Source organism: Chiloscyllium punctatum, chromosome 5 (assembly GCF_047496795.1).
Source record: "Chiloscyllium punctatum isolate Juve2018m chromosome 5, sChiPun1.3, whole genome shotgun sequence".
NCBI classification, from domain to species: Eukaryota; Metazoa; Chordata; class Chondrichthyes; order Orectolobiformes; family Hemiscylliidae; genus Chiloscyllium; species Chiloscyllium punctatum.
Genome location: NC_092743.1, coordinates 127,601,119 through 127,625,553, shown reverse-complemented (window position 1 = coordinate 127,625,553; position 24,435 = coordinate 127,601,119). Strand labels below are relative to the sequence as shown.

Genomic DNA, 24,435 nt, shown 5'->3' with positions numbered 1-24,435 from the left:
CTTAATTTTAACTCCATATTCTGACATACTCCTGAAAATCTTTCATCCTCTTGGTAAATCAAGAATCTGCCTTCAGTCATGTGAAGATTCTACATCCACTGCCTTTTGACTCCTTATTTTTAAACTCTGACTCTTAGATGCAGATCCTCCCATAACAGGAAACATCCTTCCCACATCCACCCAGTCAAGTATCCTCAGGATTAAATTTCAATTAAATCAACTCTGACTCTTCTAACTCCAGAGGATACAGGCCTACCCTGTCCAGCCTTTCCTCATAAGACAATCTGCTCATTCCAGGTTTTAGTCAAGAAAATCTTCTCTGAACTGCTTCCAACACATTGACAAGCACATATAATAATATTCTATATATGCACACTATATATGTATACAACAATATAGTATTCCTGTTGTGATCTCACCAATGCCTTGTATAATGCCCTGTTAAGGGCAGGGCAATGGCCTAGTGGTGTTATCGTTGGACTACTAATCCAGAGACCCAAATAATGTTCTTGGGACCCGTGTTTGAATCCTCTCATGGCAGATCATGGAATTTGAATTCAATAAAAATCTGGAATTCACTTTCTAATGATGACTATGAATCTACTGTTGATTGTTGGAAAAAACCCAGTTGGTTCACTAGCGTCCTTTGGGGAAGGAAACTGCCTGCCTTACCCGGTGCGGATACATGTGACTCCAGACCCACAGGAATATCAGTGACTCTAAAATGCCCTCTCGGTAATTAGGGATGAGCAATAAATGCTGGCCAAACTACTGAGGCCCTCATCCAATAAAGGAATTAATAAAAAACCCCTACTTTTGCATGCAATTTCCTTAACAATAATTCATTCTTTTAGCTTTTCTATTACTTGCTATACCTGCATACTAACCTTCCGTAATACATGCATTATGACACCCAGATCACTCTACATCTCAGAGTTCTGCAACCTCTCATCATTTAGATCATATGCCTTTTTATTCTTTATGCCAAAATAGACAATTTAACATTTTCAGACGTCATTCTCCATTTGCAAGATCCTTGCCCACTCATTTAATCTATATCCATTTGTAAGCTTCTTATGTCCTCTTCACAGCTCACTTTCTACCTGCCTTTTTGTCATCAGCAAATTTAGCTACTTTGCCTTCGATCCCTTCATCCAAATAATTTATATACATTACGAAGAGTTGAGGTCTCAGCACTGACCTCTGTGGTGTACTATACATGCAATTATGCCTTCCACATCCATCAAAGGTTTACTTGCACATCCACTAATATCATTTATTGTATCCGTTGCTCCCGATGCGGTCTCCTTTACATTGGGGAGACTGGGCGCCTCCTAGCAGAGCGCTTTAGGGAACATCTCCGGGACACCCGCACCAATCAACCACACCGCCCTGTGGCCCAAAATTTCAACTCCCCCTCCCACTCTGCCGAGGACATGGAGGTCCTGGGCCTCCTTCACCGCCGCTCCCTCACCACCTGGAGGAAGAACGCCTCATCTTCCGCCTCGGAACACTTCAACCCCAGGGCATCAATGTGGACTTCAACAGTTTCATCATTTCCTCTTCCCCCACCTCACTCTAGTTCTAAACTTCCAGCTCAGCACTGTCCCCATGACTTGTCCGGACTTGTCCGACCTGCCTATCTCCTTTTCCACCTATCCACTCCACCCTCTCCTCCCTGACCTATCACCTTCATCCCCTCCCCCACTCACCCGTTGTACTCTATGCTACTTTCTCCCCACCCCCACCCTCCTCTAGCTTATCTCTCCACACTTCAGGCTCACTGCTTTTATTCCTGATACGTCGATTTCGAAGCTACTTGGATGCTGCCTGAACTGCTGTGCTCTTCCAGCACCACTAATCCAGAATCTGATTGCCAGCATCTGCAGTCATTGTTTTTACCTTTATGACATTATGCCAGCCTGAAAAAGACATGTTTACTTCTATTCTCTGCATCCTGTTAACGAGGTATTTTTACAGCCAAAGTCACGGAGTTAGCACAGAAACAGACCTCTCAGTCCAACCAAACAATGCTGACCATAATCCCAAAACAAACTAGTTCTACCTGCTTGCACTTGGCCCATATCTCTCCAAACATTTCTTATTCATGCACTTATCCAAATGTCTTCTAAATATTGTAACTGTTCATTCCAAATAAAACCATTCTGGTGTGTTAAAAAGTTGCCCCTTATGTCTTTTTAAAATATTTCTTCTCTCACCTTAAAGATAGAGCCCCGTCTTGAAAACCCCCACTCTAGGGAAAATATACCTGCCGTTCACCCTATCTATACCTCCCATGATTTTATAAACTTCTAAGGTCACCCCTCAATATCCTACACTCCAGTTAAAAATATTCTATACAAGCTAATATGTTACTACAATATCATGAACTTTTATTTTTCACAATAATTTCTGATGTGACATCTCATCAAATGGCTTCTAGAAATATAAATACAATATATCTACTGGTTCCCCTTCGTCCACAGCACAAGATACTTCTTCAAAGATCTCCAATAAACTAGTTAAATATTGTTGGCTCTGCCTGATGACCTTGAACTTATTCAAGTGCCCTGTAATAATGTCTTCAATAACAGCTTTTAACACTTTCCCTATGACAGATGTTAAGCTAATTGGCCTGTAGTTGCCTGGTTTCTGCCTCCCTCCCTTTTCAAATAAAGAAGTTATATTAGCTATTTTCCAATCTAACGGAACCTTTCCAGAATCTCCTGAGTTTTAGAAAATTAAAGCCAACTCATCAATTATCTCAAAACTAAAACAAAGAACTGCGAATGCTGTAAATCTTAAACATAATAGAAACTGCTGGACAAACTCAAGATGTCTAGCAGCATAGAATATAGAACATAGCACATTACAGCGCAGTACAGGCCCTTCGGCCTTTGATGTTGTGCCGACCAGTGAAAATAATCTGATGCCCGTCTAACCTGCACCATTCCATTATTATCAATATGTATGTCCAATGCGCATTTAAATGCCCTTAATGTTGGCGAGTCTACTACTGTTGCAGGCAGGCCGTTCCATGCCCCTACTACTCTCTGGAATGAAGAAACTACCCCTGATATCTCACTTTCTCACACTCACAACCCCCAACCCAGACAGACACACACACACACACAGGCAGACAAAGACCCACATGCACACAAATATTTTGTGGGGTGAATTTGTACTTGCAGGGTTACATTGTACTTTACTCAAAAACTGCATGCATTCATGTAAAACTCTGTTATCTCACTTTTTAGATTAGAATCAATCTAAACATCATGGCATAGACAGAGAACACAAGGGGCTAACACCTCCAACATATTGTCTAGCTATCACCATTGTTAACAGCTAACCTGAGAATGCAACTTATTAAAAAGAGGTTTCGTGATTTACACATGAAAGAAGTGAAACTATCACTGTATTCTAACAGATGAAAGGCTTAAGAGACAATCAATTTTTCAATGTATAATTTCAGTTACAGCACACTGTAAATTTTTGCTATAAATTCTGTGTGTTAGGATTGAGCCCTCTGCTACCACCTGATGAAGGAGTGACGCTCTGAAAGCTAGTGTGCTTCCAATTAAACCTGTTGGACTATAACCTGGTGTTATGTGATTTTTAACTATGTCCCCTAGTGTTAGCCTTGACTATTAGAGGAAAAAGGCTCTCACTGTCCATCAGATCTAATTGTCTGATTAAGTCACGTCTCAACCTTCTTCTCTCCAACAAAACAGCCTCAGTTCCCTCAGCCTTTCCTTGTATGACCCTCCCTCCATTCCAGGCAACATCCTAGTAAATCTCCTCTGAACCCTTTCCAAAGCTTCTACATCCTTCCTATAAGGTGACCAGATCTACACGCAATACTCCAAGTGCAGCTACACCAGTGTCTTGTACAGCTGAAGCATAACCTGGTGGCTCTGAAAATCAGTTCCCCTACCAATAAACACCAACACACTTTATGTCTTCTTAACAACCCTATTAACCTGAGTACCAACTTTCAGAGAGTTATGCACCTGGACACCGAGATCTCTCGATTCATCTACACTGCCAAGAATTTTACCATTGGCCCAGTACTCTGCATTCCTGTTTCTTCTTCCGAAGTGAACTACCTCACACTTTGCCGCATTAAACTCCATTTGCCACTTCTCAACTCAGCTCTGCATCTTATTTGTGTCCCTCTGTAACCCACATCATTTGGTACTATCCAGATCATTTATAGAAATGACAAACAGCAGTGGCCCCAAAATGGATTCTTATGGCACACCACTGGTAATTGAGTCTAGGATGAACATTTCCCATCAACCACCACCCTCTGTCTTCTTTCAGCTAGCCAATTTCTGATCCGAACCGTTGAATCACCTTCAATCCCAAAACTCCATATTTTGTGCAATAGCCTACCGTGTGGAACCTTATCAAATGCCTTACTGAAGTCCATATACATCACATCAACCACTTTACCTTCATCCACTTGTTTTGTCATCTTCTTAAAGAACTCAATAAGGTTAATGAGGTATGACTTACCCTTCACAAAACAGTGTTGACGATCCCTAATCAAATTATTCCTTTCCAGATGATTATAAATCCTATCTCTTATAACCTTTTCCAACACTTTACCCAGGATCAGTGCTTAGTTTTAAAACTCTTTTTGTTTAAAATAGCTGAAGAAATAATTCCTGTTTTTATATTTTTGGATAACTTTCTCTTGTACACTACATTTTCCCTTCCTTGTCAAACTTTTAATTTTTGTTTTCTTTTTATATTCCATCCAATCTTCTGACCTTGCACCTATCTTCACATAATTATATGGCTTTTGAGTTTGACACTATCTTTCACTACCTTTTTAGATATCCACGAATGGTGTGCCTTTGAATTCTTCTTTGTTGAAATGTATCTGTTCTGCACTTTTCCCTTAAATACTTGTCACTGCAGTATTACTGATTTATCCCTTAACTTAACTTCACTTTTGCTAGCTCTGTTTTCATGCCTTCATAATTGCCCTTGTTTGCATTCAAACACACTTCTCTCCCTTAAACGGAGTTAAAATTCATTCATATTATGGTCACTACTACCTAGGGGTGCTTTCACCGTGAGGTCAGGAATTACTCCCATCTCTGATCAAAACCAGGTCTTGTATAGCCCCCTCTCTGGTTGGTGCCATAAGAAGCTGTCCCAAAAACATTCAAAGAGTTCCTCATCTGGACTACTTTCCTCCACATCGGAGTTTTCCAGTATATATGTAGTTTAAAAGCCCCAGTGATAATTACTGTACCCTTTGACATGCTTTGATTATTTCTTCCTGAGATGCTCTCCTACCAAGCAGTTACTGTTGGGAGCCTGAACACAACTCCGACAGGTGACCTCTTGTCTTTATTATTCCTCATCTCTGACCACACCACTTCTATACCCTGGCTTCTTGAATTTAGATCATGATCTGAAAGTGAATGATCTTTTCCCCACTTTGGCCTGTAGCCCAAATTATTCACTTTCAGATCAATATTCTGGACAACACTTTGAAATATTGAAATAAATGATTAATGTCAGTTTCAAGGGAAAGAAAGGAAGGATTCAAGTGTAGTTTCAAAATAATCACAGTTCATAATAAGACACTTTATAATAAAACAAGGATTCAGAAAATGAAAATGATCAAAAAATTATAAATAGCAACAGTGCACTACATTGGTTTATACATGGATGCATGAAGATCCACAAAACCTGAGCACATGTTTTTCTGCATCACACGGACAGTGTACAAGCAATGAGTGAATTATTGCCAAATAGGAGTACAAAATAAAGTGCAAAATAAAATTATACATTGCAATATGTATATATGGACCCTAAACAAAATAACCACCTAAAATAATTTCTAAACATCTTCTCAAAACAAAAAAAAAGCAGTCTGCTCGTAAGACTAGGAGGCACCTTTGGTGGAGTGCAGATTACAATGCAGGACATCTGTAAGATATTGAAGGCTGCAGTAATTGAAAAGAATCTAAGCAAGATCCAAACAGTTAATTAGCTTTAGTAGAAACTGATTGTGCAAATGAAGTGACATGACAACAAGTCATATTGATGATAGATTAGGCAAACTGTTTTGAAGATTGATGGAAAAGCAGTGGTTGTGGGACACATTGGAACAATTAATTTCTCACGAGGCCAGTAGTGAGTCAGGATATTTCCTCGATTAGTGCACCTGCCTTGGGAGGTAATATCCAAATGACATGGTCTATGCAGGATTCAAGCTTGCACATCCTCAATATGGATTAGTGGTAGCCATAGGGGCAATATTTAAAAGTAGTTTCCTTTAGGGCACTCAGCTCTCACTATTCATATCCTCTCAGCCTCTCTCTATGCCCATTGTCTTATTTTACTGAATCACGCTTTGACCAAACCCGAATGGCCTCTCAGATGCTCCATACCAACTCATGACCCCTAAGCATCCTAAAAAGCTCTTTGCATCCTCCATGCAAACTGACAGCCACTACCTGTCTCCATGTCCTGTTATCACCCTAATGTCAACTTATGATCTCCCCACTCAGCCACAAGATTCCTTATAGCATCGACGCCAACTCAAGCACACCCCATCCATCACCTTCTCACTACATCAACTCACCCAGTATCCACTGTAGACATACCTCTGAAGCCTTGTTGATAGAAAAGAAAATCAAGATCTAAATATCTATTAGTTTTCACTACATAATTATATCCCATTCATTTAAAATAAAACAAAGAACTGCAGATGCTGGAAATCTAAAACAAAACAGAAAATGTTGGAGAAACTCAGCAAGTCTAGCAGTATCTGTGGAGAGAAAACAGTTAATGTTTCAAGACCAGTGACCCTTCTTCAGAACAGTTCTTCCCCTACTGGTGCAAATGAGATATTAGAAATGGATGGGAGACTTCTGGATCTGTGCCTCACCTGTCATTTTAAAAAGTCCCTTGAATCACAATGGTTCCAGGAAAATACAGTGAATATTAGAGAGAGCGAGATTTCAGAAAGGACATAATGACCAGTTAACAGTTTGTTATTCATCAAAATTGACCACATATATTCAAATAACAGTCAATCTTAAGCTATAGCTGACCCCAGTTTTTGGGCACAAAATCCGTAGTTTCTCATATATTGCATGCATAAGTTAACCCCTGGCTTTTAGCCCAAACGTCCTCAGTTTTTCATGTACCTCAGTGCAAGCCTGGTGGGAACCGTATAATGAATCTTTTTCACACATGCACTTTTCTCATTTCAATGACAGGAGTACTTGGTGACAGCTATTGCATTGTGAATTCAGAACCACGGTCAGCAACCACAGTCAGTGTCAGCATCCGTTCAGCAGTTTCACAATTCCGGCATGGATTTCAATACCTCGAAACTAAAAGTCCACCTCTAATTTTGCTAAAAAAAACGTTGGTCTCAAAATCTTGACTCTTACACATGTATATAGAGTACTGGAACTCACTGTGTTTATGGGTGGTAGAGACAGGAGCCCTCATTACATTTAAGCAGTATTCAGGTATACACTTGTGATGTCAAGGCATACAGGCTTTGGGTTAAGTGCTGGAAGATGGGAAGGATAGCTTGAGGGTAGTCTTTGACCAGCACAGACTTCCTGTGCTGTAGACATCGATCATTTGAATGTAATCTATTCATTTTTGTACATTTTAAAAACATTTGTATTCCTTATTTTTATTTTTCTGCTCGTTAGGTATGCATTTTGTTATTTACTTATGATGTATAACCAAACTGGTGGCCGGTTAGCTCAGATGGTAAGAATGTGGCGGTAATAACACTAATGCCATGGGTTCAGCCCATGGTTCTGTCCAACATCACCAACTTCCAACTGAGACTTTAGGATGGCATGGTGGCTCAGAATGCTTCTCTCATGGCGCCAGGGACCTGAGTTCGATTCCAGCCTTAGGTGACCATCTACATGGAATTTACATAATCTTGGAACTCTGTGTGGGTTTCTGCCGGATGCTTGGTTTCCTTCCAGTCCAAAGAGGTGCAGGTTAGGTGGATTGGCTATGTGACATTATCTGTTGTGTATAGGGATGTGCATAAATTAGCCATGATAAATGTTGGCTTACTGGGATAGGCTAGGGTGTTAGGATCTGTGTGGGATGCTCTTCAGAGGGTCGGTGCAGACTTGATGGGCCAATGGCCTCTTTCTGCACTGCAGGCATTCTATAAAAGGACACGAAAATTATGGATAATAATGACCACACTTATGAGCAAAGGATTTGTGACTGACAAAGGTTTCTTTCTACTCATTTGAGGGACATGGATGATGCAGGCTGGAGGCATTTCTTGCCCATCCCTAATTGCCTCGGAAAAGGTGGAGCTGGGTATTGACTGGAGAAGGGGAACACTATTAGTGTCATAGAGTCATGTAGTATGGAACCAACTCTTCAATCCAATTCGTCCGTGCTGACCAAGTTTCCCAAACTAAACTAGTCCCATTTGACTGCATTTGACCCATATCACTCTAAACCACGTCTCTTCATGTAGCTGTAACTGTACGTGGCTCTACCATTTCCTTTGGCAGTTCATTCCATATACGCACCACCCTGTGTGTAAAAAGGTTGCCCCACAGGTCCCTTTTCATCTTTCCCCTCTCAGCTCTTACATTCCAGGGGAAACAGTCCCAGCTTAACCAGCCTCTCCTTATAACTCAAACCCTCTTCATAAACCCTCGCCTTGGAATGTTAGCAGTGCATTAGTTCCAGGATTTTGACCCAACGACACTGCACTAATAATGATACAATTCCAAATTAGGAAGTGAGTGACTTGGAGGGAGCCTTGCACATGATGTTATTCCCTTGCATCTGTTGCACTTGCCATCATAAGTGGTAGAAGAAACGTGTTTAGAAGGTGCTGGCAGAAGACTCAATGAGTTACTGCAGTGCATCTTGCAGATAATACAAACACCTACCACGGTATGTCAATGGTGAATTGAGTGAATGTTGAAGGCGATGGATGGGATCCTTTGTCCTGGATGGAGTCAAACTTCTTGAATATGGCTGGCCTGTACTCATCCAGCAAAGGAGAGAGTATCCAATCACACTCCTGACTTAGAAGAGTCATGGAAATATATAGCGTGAAAACAAACTCTTTGGTTCAACTAGTCCACACATTTCCAAACTAAACTAGTCCCACTGCCTGCATTTGACCCATTTCCCTCTAAATCGTTCCTATTCCTATTCACTTACCCAAATGTTATTTTTAAATGTTATAACTGTACCTGCATCCACCACTTCCTTTGGCAGTTCATTCCACTCACAAACTACGCTGTATAAAGAAGCTGCCCCTCATGGCCTTTTGAAAATTTCTCTTCTCACCTTAAAAATATGTTTCCTAATTTTGAACTCCCCAACCTGAGGGAAAAGACACTTGTTGTTCACGTTGTCTATGTCCCTCATAAATTTATAAACCACTATAAAGTCAGACCCTCCAATATAACTCAGACCCTCCAATTTTGGCAATGTTCAGGTAAATCTTCTTTGAACCGTCTCCAATTTAATGTTATTCGTCCTACAGCAGGATGAACTGAACTGCATACAGTACTCCAGACGAGGCCTCAATGTCCTGCACAACCTCAATATGATGTCCCAATTCCTATACTCAAAGGTCTGAGCAACAAAGGCAAGTATGCTAAACACCTTCTTAACCATTCTATCTACAGGTGATGCAAATTTCAAAGAATGATGAACACCTAGGTCTCTCTGTTCTATCCAGGGCCCTACAATTAGTTGTATAAGTCCTGCCTTTTTGTTTGTTTTACCAAAATGCAATACCTCACATTTATCGAATGGTGAATGTGGGGAAAATTAGAATGTTTAAAAGACACCGACAAGTATATGAATAGAAAGGGTTTGGAGGGATATGGGCCTGGAGCAGGCAGGTAGGACCAGTTTAATTTGGGATTATGTTCGATGTGGATTGTTGGACTGAAGAGTTTGCTTCTGTGCTGTATGACTCAAACTTGTGCTTTACTAGAAACTGGGGAGGCGGGAGGGGAGTTACTTGCAACAGAATTCCTAGCCTCTGATTTATTCTTTTCGCCACTGGCTGGTCCATTAGAGTCATAGAGTAATACAGCATGGAAACAGGCCCTTCAGCCCAACTGGTCCATGCTGACCATGGTGCTCACTCAGCTAGTTCCAACTGCCCACATTTGGTCCATATCCCTCTAAACCCTTCCTATCTATATACCTATCCATATGTTTGTTAAATGTTGCTACTGTACCTGCCTTAACCACTTTCTCTGGCAGCCAATTCCATATACACACTACTCTCTGTGTGAAGAAGTTGCCCCTCAGGTCCTTCTTAAATCTTTTCCCCTCTCACCTTAAACCTATACCCTCTAGTTTTCAATTCCCCACTCCTATTCATCCTATCTATGCCTCTCATGATTTTATGCACATCAATAAAGGTCACTCCTCATTCTTCTACATTCCAAGGAATGAAGTCTTAGTCTGGCCAACCTCGCCATATAACTCAGGCATACTACTCCTGGCAATATCCATGTAAATGCTTCTGGTCAATAGTAACTACCAGAATGTAGGTAGTAAAGCATTCAGTAATGCTACCGCCATCCAACATTTAAGAGAAAATGGTCAGGTTCTCTCTTGTTGGAGGTGGTCATTCATGCCACAGAAATGCTAGGCAATGTTACTTACCACTTATTACCAGAAGCCTGTTTTTGTCCAGGTCTTGCTATAAACGGACATGGACTGCATCAGTCTCGAAGGAGTAACGACAGATGCTATTATGACTCATGCTGAACATTTGTACAATCAGCAGAAGTCCCGACATCTAATATTATGATTGAAGGAAGTTCATTATGAAGCAACTGAAGATGGTAGTGCCTTGTACACTACTCTGAGGAACTCCTGGGGCTGAGATGATTGATTTCCATAATTATCTTCTTTTTTGTGTAAGATATGATTCCAGCCGGTAAAGGAATGTCCAGTTTTTAATCAATTCTAGCTTTGCTGGAGTGTCTTGATGTTGATGCCGTACTTGGCCAAATGCTGCATTGAGATCAAGGGCAGTTTCTCTCATCTCACCTCTGGAGTTCAGCTCTTTCGTTCATGTTTTACCAAATGCTAAAATGAATCTAGAAACTGAGTAGTTCTGGCAGAACACAAACTGAGCATCAATGAACTAGTTATTCCTTTGCACATGCCACTAGATAGCAGCGTCTGTGAAACCTTCCATCACATTGCGGATGATTGAGGGTAAGCTGATAGGATGCTACCTGGGTTGGACTTGTTTTGCCTTTCTGTACAGGACATACCTGGGAACATTTTGGCTGTTCTGGAAGTTTAGTTTGAGGCACAGCTATTTCAGGGGCACAAGACTTCAATAATATTGCCATGTTTTCAGGGCTCATGCAGAATCCAGTAGCTTCAGCTGTTTTTTACTATTATGTGCATTGGATTGCATTGGTTGAAGACAGACATCCGTGCTGTTGGGGACCTCAAGACAAGGCTGGGATGGATCATCCACTAGGCACTTCTGGTTGATGCTTCAGCCTGGGCCTTTGCACTGATGTATTTGGCTTCCTTGTCATTGAGGATGGGATATTTGTAGACCCCCACTTCCTGTTTGGTTGTGGACAATTAAACAACATTCAGGATTGGATGTAGTAGGATTGCAGAGCTTTACCTGGTTGTGGGACTGCTTGGGCCTGTCTATTGCAAGCTGCTTGGCATGCAAGTGATTTCATGCTGTAGTTTCACTAGGTTGACACCTCATTTTTATGCACGGTTGATACTGATCTTAACATCTCCACCTGCATTTTTGAATCAGTGTTTATCTCTTGGCTTGATGGTAAAAAGTAAACTGGGCAAATGCCAGGTCATAAGATTACAGATTGTGACTAAATTGTGGTTCTGTTGTTTCTGATGATCCACAATGTCTTACGGATGCTGATGTTTAGAGGCTCTCGATTTTTTCAAAGTGTTTCCCATTTTGCATGGTGGTAGTGCCATGACAGAGGGCACAGACAAATGTGAAGACAGAACTTCACCTTCACAAAGACTGTGTACTGGTCACTCTTACCAATATGGTCCTGGACAGATACATCAGTTAACAAGTAGATTGATGAGGATTAGGTAGAGTTTTCCATCTTGTTCGCTCCCTCAATATCTCCTGCAGTACAGTCTGGAAATTACATTTTTTAGCACTCAGCCAGTTCAGATGGTAGTGATACTATCAAGCTACATTTGATGATGAACATTGGAGAGCCCCACCAGAGTACATTCTGTGTCCCTATTATTCTCAGCCCTTCCTTCAGGTAGTGTCCAAAATGTAGGAGTGTAAAAGTACTGATTCATGGGCCAAAGATCAGAGAGTGGGTGGGGGAGAACAATCAGGAGGTTTCTTGCTGATCAGTTGGCTCAGCTGGCTGGATAGCTGGTTTGTGATACAGAGTGGGACCAACAGAGTAGGTTCAATTCCTCTAAAAGCTGAGGTTACCATGAAGGACTCTCCTTCTCAATCTCTCCTGAGATTTGGCGACCCACAGGGTAAACCATCAACAATCAGTCATCTCTCACTCTCAAATAGGAGAGCATCGCTATAGTCTGATATGGTCCTGGTAGAGTCTTTACCTTAACATGTTCTGAATGTCAATAAAGTTTTTAATTGTCATTATTACTTTACCTCATAATTAGGTTGTGCGGTGATGATGACAGCCTTTCAAAGCCTCTATCAATGATCTCATCATGGAAATGCATAAAAACAGTTAGTTTTGGATTTCCCCTGCCTTTTCCTAGATACATGTAAAAGCAATCCAGATGTTCTGTTCAATGCTGAATTAAGCTTCAAACTTCACATTTAGTCTACCATCAACACCACCAATTTCCATCTACAGAAAATCTCTGACCTCAAGGTTAGCCATCCCCAAAACTCCTATTCATGCTTTTGTTGCCTCCAAGTTGAATTTATCAAATTATTTCCTTACCAGGCTCTAAAATAATTCCAACACATCCAGATCTCCACTGCTTGTATTCAACCTTTAAAAAACCTGGCAAGAAATAGAAGGAGCAAAAGGCTAGCCTTTCAAGCCTGTTCTGTCACATAATAAGATCCTGTACTTCAACTCGACTTTACTGCCCAATCATCACTTTCTTCAAATCTCTTAAAAATACAAACTTGAAAACGCTGATTGACTGAGCACCCACAGTCCCATGGGCTAGCGAAATCCAAAGTTTTATAACTGTGTGAAAAAAGTTGTATCTCTGTCAGAAATGGCTGACTCTTTGCCTTGAGACTGTCATTTGTTTTACATTTGCAGCTAGCCTTCAAACATTAACGTATGAAGGCCTCTCAGGAATATTATGTTTCAACAAAACTGTTTCTCATTCTTCTAAAAAATAAACTAACTTGTAAAGGTATAGGTAATTTTATTCAAACTCTCCTAAATCTCTCTCCTAGATACAGTGCTTCATATCTGGTCTCAGCAAGCTCCTATATAACTGCAACAAAACTTGCTTACACTTGCCCACTTGCAAGAAAGGCAATTTATCATGTGCTTTCCTAATTACTTGCTGTTCAAGGGTTAAAAACATTCATCTAAACATCAGGCATAAACTAATTTTTAGTTTACCTCACATAGCGCCATGAAGACTTACCTTAAGTGCTGGTGAAGGTGGGGGCTCCCTGCACGGCATTCCTCATCCATGTAATTGAAAATCATAGTGCGTAGGCAGTGATTTGCAGTGTTGCCGACCCTTCAGAACTCTATGCAGTCTGTAAAGGAAAATATAAGTAGTACAAAAGAATACATTTCTCCATCTTAATGTTTCTTGCATAAGGTCAAAAATCCATCTGAAGACCATCATATAGCAAAGTTTCACCATATAAATAAAATTAAATACTATATTATTTCTATATGTGAATTGCCTTGCATTTTGGCTCATTATACTCCATGAGCCACCTTCTTGTCAATTTAGTTAACTTTGCAGATTCTTAAGGCCTTTATGAACAATCTCACATTTTCCCAAATTACACACCATTTGCAACATGTTTGCCCAGTTATTTAAATATCCATATTCCTTTGTAGCTTCCTTCTTCAGTCAAAAAGTGTGGTGCTCGAAAAGCACAGCAGGTCAGGCAGCATCCGAGGAGCAGAAGAATCAATGTTTCAGGCATAAGCCTTCATCGGGAGGGCTTATGTCCAAAATGCTGCTTCTCCTGCTCCATGGATGCAGTCTGACCTGCTGTACTTTTCCAGCGCCACACTTTTTGACTCTGATCTCCAGCTTCCTTCTTCAGCTTACTTGCCTAACTATCTTTATCGCATCAGTAAATTTAACAGTCACACCTTTGCTTCCATCACTTAAGTAGTGAGTATAAAATGCTAAGGTTCCAGCATTGATTCCTGTAGCATACCACTCAACTAACTTTGCCAACCAGAAAATGACCCATTTATGACTGCACTGTGTCTAGTTTGCCAGCCAATCTTCCATCCATGGCAGCATCCAAGGAGAAGGAGAATCGACGTTTCGGGCATAAGCCCTTCTTCAGGCCCGAAACGTCGATTCTCCTTCTCCTTGGATGCTGCCTGACCTACTGCGCTTTTCCAGCAACACATTTTTAAGCTCTGATCTCCAGCATCTGCAGTCCTCACTTTCTCCTAATCTTCCATCCATGTTAACATCTTACCACCTATATTACGAGGTTTCAATTTACTTTCACAAAAATCTTTGATGTGCCATCTTATTAAATGTCTTCTGAAAATCCAAGTACAGTACTTCCACTGGTTCGCTTTATTCACAACATGTTAGTTCCTCAAAGCAGTTCAACATATTGGTTAAACATGATCCTCGCTTTCACAAAACCATGATGAGTCTGCCTATTACTTTGAACTTCTCTAAGTAACCTCTGAAATGTCTTTACTTTTGCCGAATGTTATCCATACGACAGATGTTAAGCTATCTGGCCTGTGTTTCCTTCTTTCTGTCTCCCTCCGTTTTTGAATAAAGAAATTACATTGGAAAATAGCAAACCTAATGAAATCTTCCCCAAATGTAGGGAAATTTGGAGAATTAAAACCAAAATGTTCACTTTCTATCTCACTAGCTTCTAGTTAATTTATATAAGTGCGAAAAAGATATATTACCACTTGACAAAATTGATTTCATGCATACTTTAGGGTAAACCACATGAAATTTAGAAATTTTGATACTTAGCTCCGGATTTTATATTAACAGAAAGCTTTTCCATCATCGCACAAATAATAGATGTGGCTAAAAATCCTGTTCCCAAAATCCTGGCCCCAAACACAGCACCTGTTTTGGTACCCATTTTATGGAGGCAGTTTCCCATATAAAACAGCAACTGCTTCCATTCTGATGTTATCTTGGCAATCTGGATGGTTAAAACATGAGGAGGTGCACAGATTAGACTTGGTAGGAGCAGGTCTGAACTTTGAACAGCTCATATACTGTTTTGAGAAGGCACGGTACGCATTTGGATATGGTCCTGCGATACTTATGAGTAAGTCTTGAAAATTAAAATTAGGCATGTAATTACATAAGAAGTGAATAAACTCATTAACTGTCAAGCTCATCAGACCTATCAAGACTAGCTGTCAAAGCTCAAAAATATCAAGAGGAACTTGCAAAAGGAGATGTCAAATGTTTATATATTTAAATGTCCTACCCTTCAAATTTTTTTTACAAGTCTCTAATTTTCAAAAAAGTTCACTGTTTTCTACATGATTCTGTCTGTTCTCTAAGGTCAGAGGGTTTCCATTATTGCATTAGTACTGCATGACTGATTTCACACCATCAATTATTGTTTAAGGATGTCTACAATTTCACTGAGTGACAGGTCCAAGTACTTACAGAAATTGAAATGGGTGTATGAATCTGAATAGTTGCTGCTGTAAGCTATGAAACATGTGAATGAAATGCTTACTGCTATGAGAAATTTTGTAATTAAAGAAATGTAAGTGGGTCAGTATGAATTAGTGTGTTTTATTTTAAAATGTAGCAAAATTTGTAATAGACAATTCACATTATTTTGTTGCAATGCTGAATGGGTCCTTAATTCTGCCCATGGTGGATACTGGCTCAGTTGGTATAGTAGTGTAAGTGAAAAAGGGTGGTGGGCGTGGGGATATATGTTGGCATAACTTTATAAAGAAAGTTGACAGAAGTGTATCACTTGGCATCGAAGGTACCATAGGCTGGAAGGGGAGAAAAATAGTTGACATAGATGGAGCATGGGGAATTTGTGAAGAATGTGGGCAGTGTTATGCTCTATTCTTTTTCTTGAAACTTCAATAGTGACAAATTTGGAGTGGTCAACCATTTAAAAGGCTGCTGACTAAGAAGATTGTTAGTCATTCTCAAAGGCATTGTGAAAGATCATATGGTATACATTCATCTGGTATACATTCATCTGGCCAATTATCTGGGTGAGTTCCAATTAGTGGACAGAAAATCTTAAGTTTCTTACACATGCCTTTATATTAAAGGAACTTCAGCAACCCATTAAGTAATTAATCACAATGATGGTTTGATCCCTGAAAAACTGGAATTGCCTCTAACATGGGAAATGAAAAATTACTTTCTTCCGGTCTAAAGTTGCAGAATTCACCTTTACCTAAGTATTTCTTAGGAATGAAGCCTACAAATATTCATAGTACTCCAGGTATGGTCTGACCAAAGTAGTGTACAATTGCAGAAAAAAATTGCTTACTGGTTTACACCTCTCTCTCTCTCACACTCCCCCTCTCTCTGTAATTAAAGGCCAAAACAACATTTTTCTTTCTGGCTGCGTTATGAAGCTTTCTGTATGTTAACTTGCTGTTTTTCATCTACAAGGACACCAACAGTTAGTAGTTTCTCACCACTTAAGAATTATTTTCCTATTCTTAATATCAAAGTGAATAACATCGCATTTCTCCACATTATATATACTCCATCTGTTATCTTCTTGCCTCCCCATTTAACCTATTGGATCTGTTTGTACACTCTTTGATGTCTGTACAGCTTTACAGTTATTAACACAAATGCACTATACTACTTTCATTTAATTCATTAATATTGTCATGATCCTGATGGAAAATGCTGAGTTCATGCCTGGTAAGATTTATTACTAAGCCAGCTAATTGTAACTTCTTAAACAATGTCTTCTAATTGCTTTAGATGATCTTCCCAAATGTGGCTTCATCACAGACATTGTCCAAATAAACTACACAATTACTCACCCTAGCTACAATTTGATTCACAAGTCTTTAGAATGTAGCTGAGGTGTTTTAAACCAGAATGACTAGACATCAATACAACCCATTTGGAGAAAACATATCACTCTAATTATTGATGCTAATGGAATTTGTCAGGACCTCTTCAATAGTTCAACCTTAGTAAGAAGTGAAGCACTACCAAACCTATCAATATAATCTAACTAAGGAATTGGTTTTGTTACTTAACTTTCTTTTTTGTGCTCTATGCAGAAATCTAGGCATCCCATCCAGTTTAGGAATTAACACCACCAGTGAATTTTAGCTGCTTTTACTGGGTTCAATCAAGTGATTTTCCAGGATACATTGAATCCATCTGCACCTGTTTCTCTTTCAGGGCTTAAATAGTAAGGATGTTATTCAATGGCATAGATTCCCCTACATCCACATTATGCCTGGCTAACACGCTCTGGTGTGTTCCTACAAAGCTTTCTGAATTTAGGTGACCTTACTGAATATACCCAATGGCTTCCTCCAAGGACAATTAGAGGATATCTAATTGTCACAGTTTTTCAGGGTTGGCTAATTGGATTGCAGGTGGCTCAGTTTGTGATTTGTCTATCTCTCCTCCTACATCACTCTTTCTGCCAAACTTCACTATTCTTACCACTTGAAATACTTATTCTTTCTTATCTTCCCTTCTACAGTGACATTACTTTTAACACATGTTGTGACATAACTGACTCTTGTTCCTGTGATTGGTAGTACCTATCAGATAAGTAATTTTATTAACTTCTTAACTACGTTGTACATATATCAATAAATCTCACTTTCTGAAATTGGTCTTGTAAATTTAATATTTACACCACCTCCTGTTTGAAATGTTCTAATTGCAGCTTGTTTGTCTGCCCATTCGTTCATCCTTACCAGTGATATTCTTAAACGCTTCTGTACCACTTTGCATGTTCCTACGAGTCGCTCTAGAAATATATATGCATAATCCATGATTTAGGATTTGTCTTAAAAAACTTTTTCCTTGATCAATTATAATGAATCTCAAATGTCATGATTATAGATAACAAAAAAAATCCAATCCTGTGTCCCAATCCTGATGGTATTTGTGACAATATCTCTTAATCATTGTCTTGATAATTTGAAGCTCTCTCTCCAAAGCTGTTTGTGGTTATGTGGTGCACATCAATTGTTTTATAAACAAAATTACTTAATATGTCCTGAAAACAACTAGACAAGTTAAAGTCTTGGTCTAGAAATCAAGTCACATTCCAAATGCTCTTTGTACTAATGAACAGGCATGTATGCTCTACTTTTCACATTTACTAAAAACTTTGGCTTTCGATGCATGCTCTGAAAGAAAAACTACATTCTTCTCCACCGAAAGGATTTCAATACCTGTTGCATACCTTAATGTAGTTACGGTGTAAACAAAAAGGGATTACCTTTCTTTTTGATAAATATACTTTATGTCTCTCATGTACTTTATTCACCTCTCCTGAACAAACAATAGTGTTTACCTTTAATTTCGTAGTTGTGGTTGAAGAATACATTTGATTAGTGGTACTTTCCTTCCAAGTGCCTCTTTCAGATTCACTCTCATAGACCACAAATAAGTCACATGGGCTTCCTATGGAACTTCGAGCAATCTGAAAGTGTCCTACTTTGTTACAATGAAGATATTTGAATTTTCTTTACACATTTTCATGCTCCCCACCTTCCTTTCCAGTTTGAAAGAAATTTCTGGAGCATTCACAGCTGCCTTTTGTTTATCCTGGCTACTTGCCTTTCTTTCATTCTCCAGTTTTCTGTCCTTTGTGGACAATGGTTAACAAAAACAAAAATCAGCTCAAAATTGTCAGCTTTTTTTTCTGTATGTTGTAGTTCTAACCTACATCTTCAACATAGGTTGTAATTACTAAATGTAGTGATTTTTAAAATTCTAACAGAATAATTTCATAGAGCTTCATCCATGGTATTTACCCCTAATGGTCATATATATTGATCCAAATTACTTTGGATTTGAATGGGTAACACAATGTTGGTTTGTGCATACTGCTTGCATAAGTTTCAAAACTTCTCTTATGTGCTCAGGAATGGGAATTTCCTGACCCAAAAATAGCCTCTTTTAGTGTCATTATCTATTGAAACCTCTTCTAATGGTGATGCATAAATTTTATGAACTCAACTTGCTCTGCATGGCTCTTTCCTAGCTGTTTTCCCTCAGCTATTTCATTTGCTTTGCTATCTTTTCAAACCACAACAAAGAAAACACACCAAAACCACTTCTTCAAATTTTGATAGGGCTTGTACAACTTTAAACATTTTAGTACTGGTCTTCATGTTATAGCTGCGTTTTCCTAGACAGAGCCTTCTTCCACCATAGGAGATCTCTTTACATTTCTAACCATCTAGGCTGGTATTCTTTTCTAAATTTCCTGTCTTGTTCCTTTTCTCTCTTCCTAAACTCTGGTCCCAGCCTCTTAAACTCTCTCTTTCCTAATTCTTTTAAGTTTTATTTATCTTTCCATTTTAAGCTGCTTTAGTTCTTTCTCTTGTTCAAGTAATTTCAGTTGCAATCAAATTTTCATGAACTCAAATGCTACCCACTGTGTCTCGTGCACTTCCAAATGCCGTGCCAATTGATTAATAATCTCTGCCATTTTAGCTTTTATAGAAAGTTCCATCATTAATTCCTTATCCAATTCTATAACCTATCCTGAGTCTTATAAATCAGTCAGAGACACCTCAGCCATCTGCTGAATAATTTTAGCTACTTCCAAATCAGTCTTATTTTATAAGATGAGAAACTTAGTATCTGCCCTCTTTTGCCACTCATTCTGGCTCCATGTCCAATCACACGTTGACAATATTCAAACATCCTTTATCAACCACCCCCATGGTTTTGTTATGGCCCTGATAGGAAGATTGCACTCATAATCAAGCCTGGCTATTCCATGAACAGGAATAAACATAAAAATGACCAAACTGAAATCACTAAGATGGTTACTTTGCCTGACTTCAAACACTAAGATTTAATAAAAACAGGTTTCATTCTGGATGTAGGTTTGCTTACTGAGCTGGAAGGTTCATTTTCAGATGTTTCATCACCATACTAAGTAACATCTTCAGTGAATCTCCGGATGAAGCCATTTCATTAACGAGCAAGAAAACAAAAACTTAATTTTGAGGAAACTTGTCCTTTAAAAAGTGGAAAACAGATTAACTACTCTGTTACCTTAAACTACATTCACTTTAAATCTTAAACATGAACACAGTAATTCACAGATAGGACAGTCAAGCCAGATAGTTCCACAGAAATATCATGGATGGAAAATATAAGCAAAAACAACAAACTCTGTGAATCAAGGCTCCAAGCCACAAGGCTAGAATGAGGTAACTTTCTCACTGATCTTCTGGTTTTTGGTGAATTCATATCATTGTTAACCGCAGAACATCTTCTATTTAGTAGGCAGTTGGTTATTTGAGTTAGAAGTTCTTATCTTCAGAGTTATTATGTGCTGTTTTGTTCCACTCACAGAGGAAGGAAGAGAAAGAATGAGTGAGAGTGCAAGATCTGTCTTTTGCAGGCTTTCTGAAAACTTGACTGTAATGCCTGCACTTAGTTCTGTGACAATCTGCAACTTAACAATCCACTTTTTTTCTTGATCTAATGTCACCAGGTACTTGCTTATCTCACACAGTTTAAATCCAGATTTGGCAAAAGTTGGTGACCTTGTGCAACCAATAAATAAACACCATATAGTTCTTGATTTGACCTTTAGGTTGTCAACAAAATAACTTGTTTATTATTTACAGCACAGCAGTGTCCAAATTTCCATTTCTCTTTTCCTCAAATAAAATATGTCGCTCTTATAACAAAGACTGGAAATACAGTAGTTAAGGTGCCAACATTGATTCGTGTGGTACCTCACTGGTAACAAGTTGTCAAACTGAAAAAGAATAATTTATTTATACTCTCTGCTACCTACCTTTAGCCAGTCCTCTATCCATGCTGTTACACCCAGCTCTGTGATCCCTTGCCGTGTTTACCAACTATTTAGCGTGGCATGTTATTGAATACTGTTGAAATTATTCCCTGTATCTTTCCTACTAGTTATATCCACAAATTGTTAACTAATTTGTTAAACATTAGCCATATTTTCTTAATAATGGATTCCAGTATTTCTACAATGAATTATGTGAGACTAACTGGCCTGTAGTACCCTGCTTTCCTTCTCCCTCCTTTCTTGATAATGGCATACATTTTTTATCTTCCAATCCAACGTGACAATTTTTATGTCACACTTGTTGTTGGAGGTGAGTGTGAATAAGTTAAGACAGAAGAAATTAATAAGAAATATATACTGGTAAAGCAGGGGTTATTTTGGCAAATATGGTGCTAGAGTAGCAAACAGTTTGCCTGATGGCAGCAATACCTGTGAATAATTTATGTGGTCCACTCAGATCAAGCAATGAAAGGTTCAATTAGTTGGTTGCCATTGGCATTGAAATCATTATTTCTTGATTTTAAAGGAAACAGTTTGCGGCCATATCAGGAGAAAGATCAAGGCGAGGCAGGGATCGTTTTAATGGTGACGAGGGCATCAAAATTTATCTTGAAAAAGTGTGATTCAGCAGACTGGTGGCTGTAGAGATGTAAAAATCTCACTTAACATCTTGATAATTCTAAAAAAAACTATTTAAGCATATTGCAGAATCTAGCTAGGAATATATTTTATCATGCTTTAGGTACTGTACTTCCGAAAATTATTTACATATATTTTGTCATTAAGCATCATAACTTAATATCAAGATCGAGAAACATAACATAACAAATAATTAGAAATCAAAGTGCATGGAAGAGATGAGAAACAACACAGAGACACAGCTTCTTATCTCCACACTAGTGCCTACCTCTCTCTAAAGAATACGATCTTAATTCATTTACCAGTTTTTAAATTTGCCAGAATGAAAAATGGATTCAAGTGTGATCACTACACTTGTGAAATTAAAATCTCCGATTGTGAAAATATAAACAAATTGACCAAATAATGAGTACCTTAATTGAAATGGCACAAGCTCCGTTTAGAAATTGTTCAGGTAAAATAGTAATTCACAGTTTGCTTCTGACTAATCAGCAGAATTTTTGTCTCAAATTACAGGGAAACAGGAGTAATCACTAGATTCAAATATCTTTGTTCAACTGCATACTGAAGGGATCATGCAGAAAAAAGCTTAGGTACAGTAATCTGCAGTATAACATGCCCATGGGCTACACTCACTAATACTATTTGGAGATGAAAAAAGATTATTTCTGCTTGTTTCAGTATTCAACGTTATTTTAAACCTGTGTAGAGTTATTGACTCAATCTATACAAGAATTATAGCAAAGTCTGAGTGAACCCCTACCCTTTCACATAACGCAATTAAAGAAAAGAACCATATCCTTACCCAAGTACAACAGCCACAGGAGGAGCAGCAAAGAAAAAAAATAATCATTATCTCATAGGTTGGGGAGTTATCTCTTCCAGTTGAGAGAGTACATGATAGTCTTTTCACTTTACCATAAGTCACAGAACTGTCCATTAACCGTTAACTTCTACAGCAAGTAGCAGAATTTCCTAGTTGGACTATTCTATTGGTATGGTAACAATTCCTAAAAAAATCATTATGATAAGCATGTAATTTTTCTTTAATTCTTGATCAGTAAATATATCTCATATGAAAGACCCTATACGTTAAAGGTTTCAATAGGTTTACATGCCAACAAAATAATCACACCAAAAGACTCAATTTAAGGCAACAATTTTATTATTTTAATGACTTATGGGAGGAATGAATATTGTAGTTCACAATTAGCCAGCAGAATGGATGCAATAGTTTTATTTTACATTAATACAAATCTAATTGATTTTGAATTAAATCACAGAACTGTAGATGAATGGAAGCAAACAGATTTATCTTACACTGGACAGAATTCCATATTTGTACATTGGTCCAAGCTTATCATAAGTTAATACATTGGTGATACCCATGCAGTTGTAACTCATTTCTGACCTATTATTTTGCAATGCAAGTACAAGTGATTTTTTAAAAAAAATCTTCTATTTATTTCACAAATTAATCAAAATAGTCAGGAGGTTTTAAGAAGAAAAATAGTGATGTCACAGATACAAGGTGATGATGAATGTCCAAGAGTTAACACAAGTTTTACGAATTCTGATTTGTAAATATGTCATTGACAAAGTTTACAAAAATCACAAAGGGATAAAGTTATTGGATACATGCAATATACAAATTGCTATTTTAGTAAAAGTAGTTCACTCCAATTTAGAGCAATAACTTGACACACTTCAAAATAAAAAAATTACAAAAATAAAGCCTGATTGACTAAATGCAACTTGAGACTATAAATCCTAAATTAGATACTTGTGAACATGTACGACACTTAAAATATTTCTACATTTGCAATTCTATGATGCTATCTTACATTTTTGTCAAAGGTAAAAAGGTTTACATGAGATGCAGACTAGCAAAACAATTATCATGTACTGTTCTAGTGTTGAAATTGCAGCAGCTCCCTTTGTTCACTCATGTCACTGATATTACAGTTAGCTAAACCTCTCCAGTCTTGGATCACTGTATCTACAATAATTGTAAATAAAACATCAAAAATGTTTAAAACCTTCAGGAAATATAATGGAAAATAAGTTCCAGGCTGGCTTATGTGGTTGTAAAATTATGTTAATAGAGCAAAGTTAAAATTTTGAGGAGCAGCAGCTGCTTTGATGATAATCTCAAAGGATGACGGCGAGATGGAAAAGTAAGAAAAGGAAGAGTAATCAGACTCTATACACAACCAACAAATGCTTTAGTATCAGTTTCACTTGCTGTTTACATTTTGCCATTTCTACATCCTTTTATTTTCTTGCCTCTGGTCCTTACTTGCTTTAAATCAATGAAAAAGCACAAGTACAGATCTGCATGCAAAAGCCTTTTTAAACCTGAATCGCAGGAAATTACTTATAACATAGAACACTTTTTAGTACTAAGATTCAGCAATGTTGCTTCAGTTAACTGTCCTTCCTTTACATCCAACTTATAATCTGTCTCTATGCTGTGCATATCCATGTAGCTTCAATAAACATATGGCAGTGAATTTGCAGTGAATTGATAAACTTTACCCCTTGTTTTCCTAAAGCTGAGAAGCGGTGGTTACAAGAAT

The 24,435-nt window shown here is 38.4% G+C and overlaps 1 protein-coding gene across 3 annotated transcripts in view; it reads right to left on the bottom strand.

The window, feature by feature from the left end:
* Window positions 1-24,435, bottom strand: part of LOC140477419 (transmembrane protein 200A-like) — a 43,289-nt gene that overhangs the window by 17,566 nt on the left and 1,288 nt on the right. For 2 of the 3 annotated variants that reach the window (XM_072571278.1, XM_072571277.1), the window contains exon 2: window positions 13,636-13,753. The exons of the other annotated variant lie outside the window; for it this stretch is intronic. The gene's annotated coding sequence lies outside the window, so the exon portion shown is untranslated. The remainder of the gene's footprint in view (window positions 1-13,635; window positions 13,754-24,435) is intronic. 3 annotated transcript variants of the gene reach the window in all.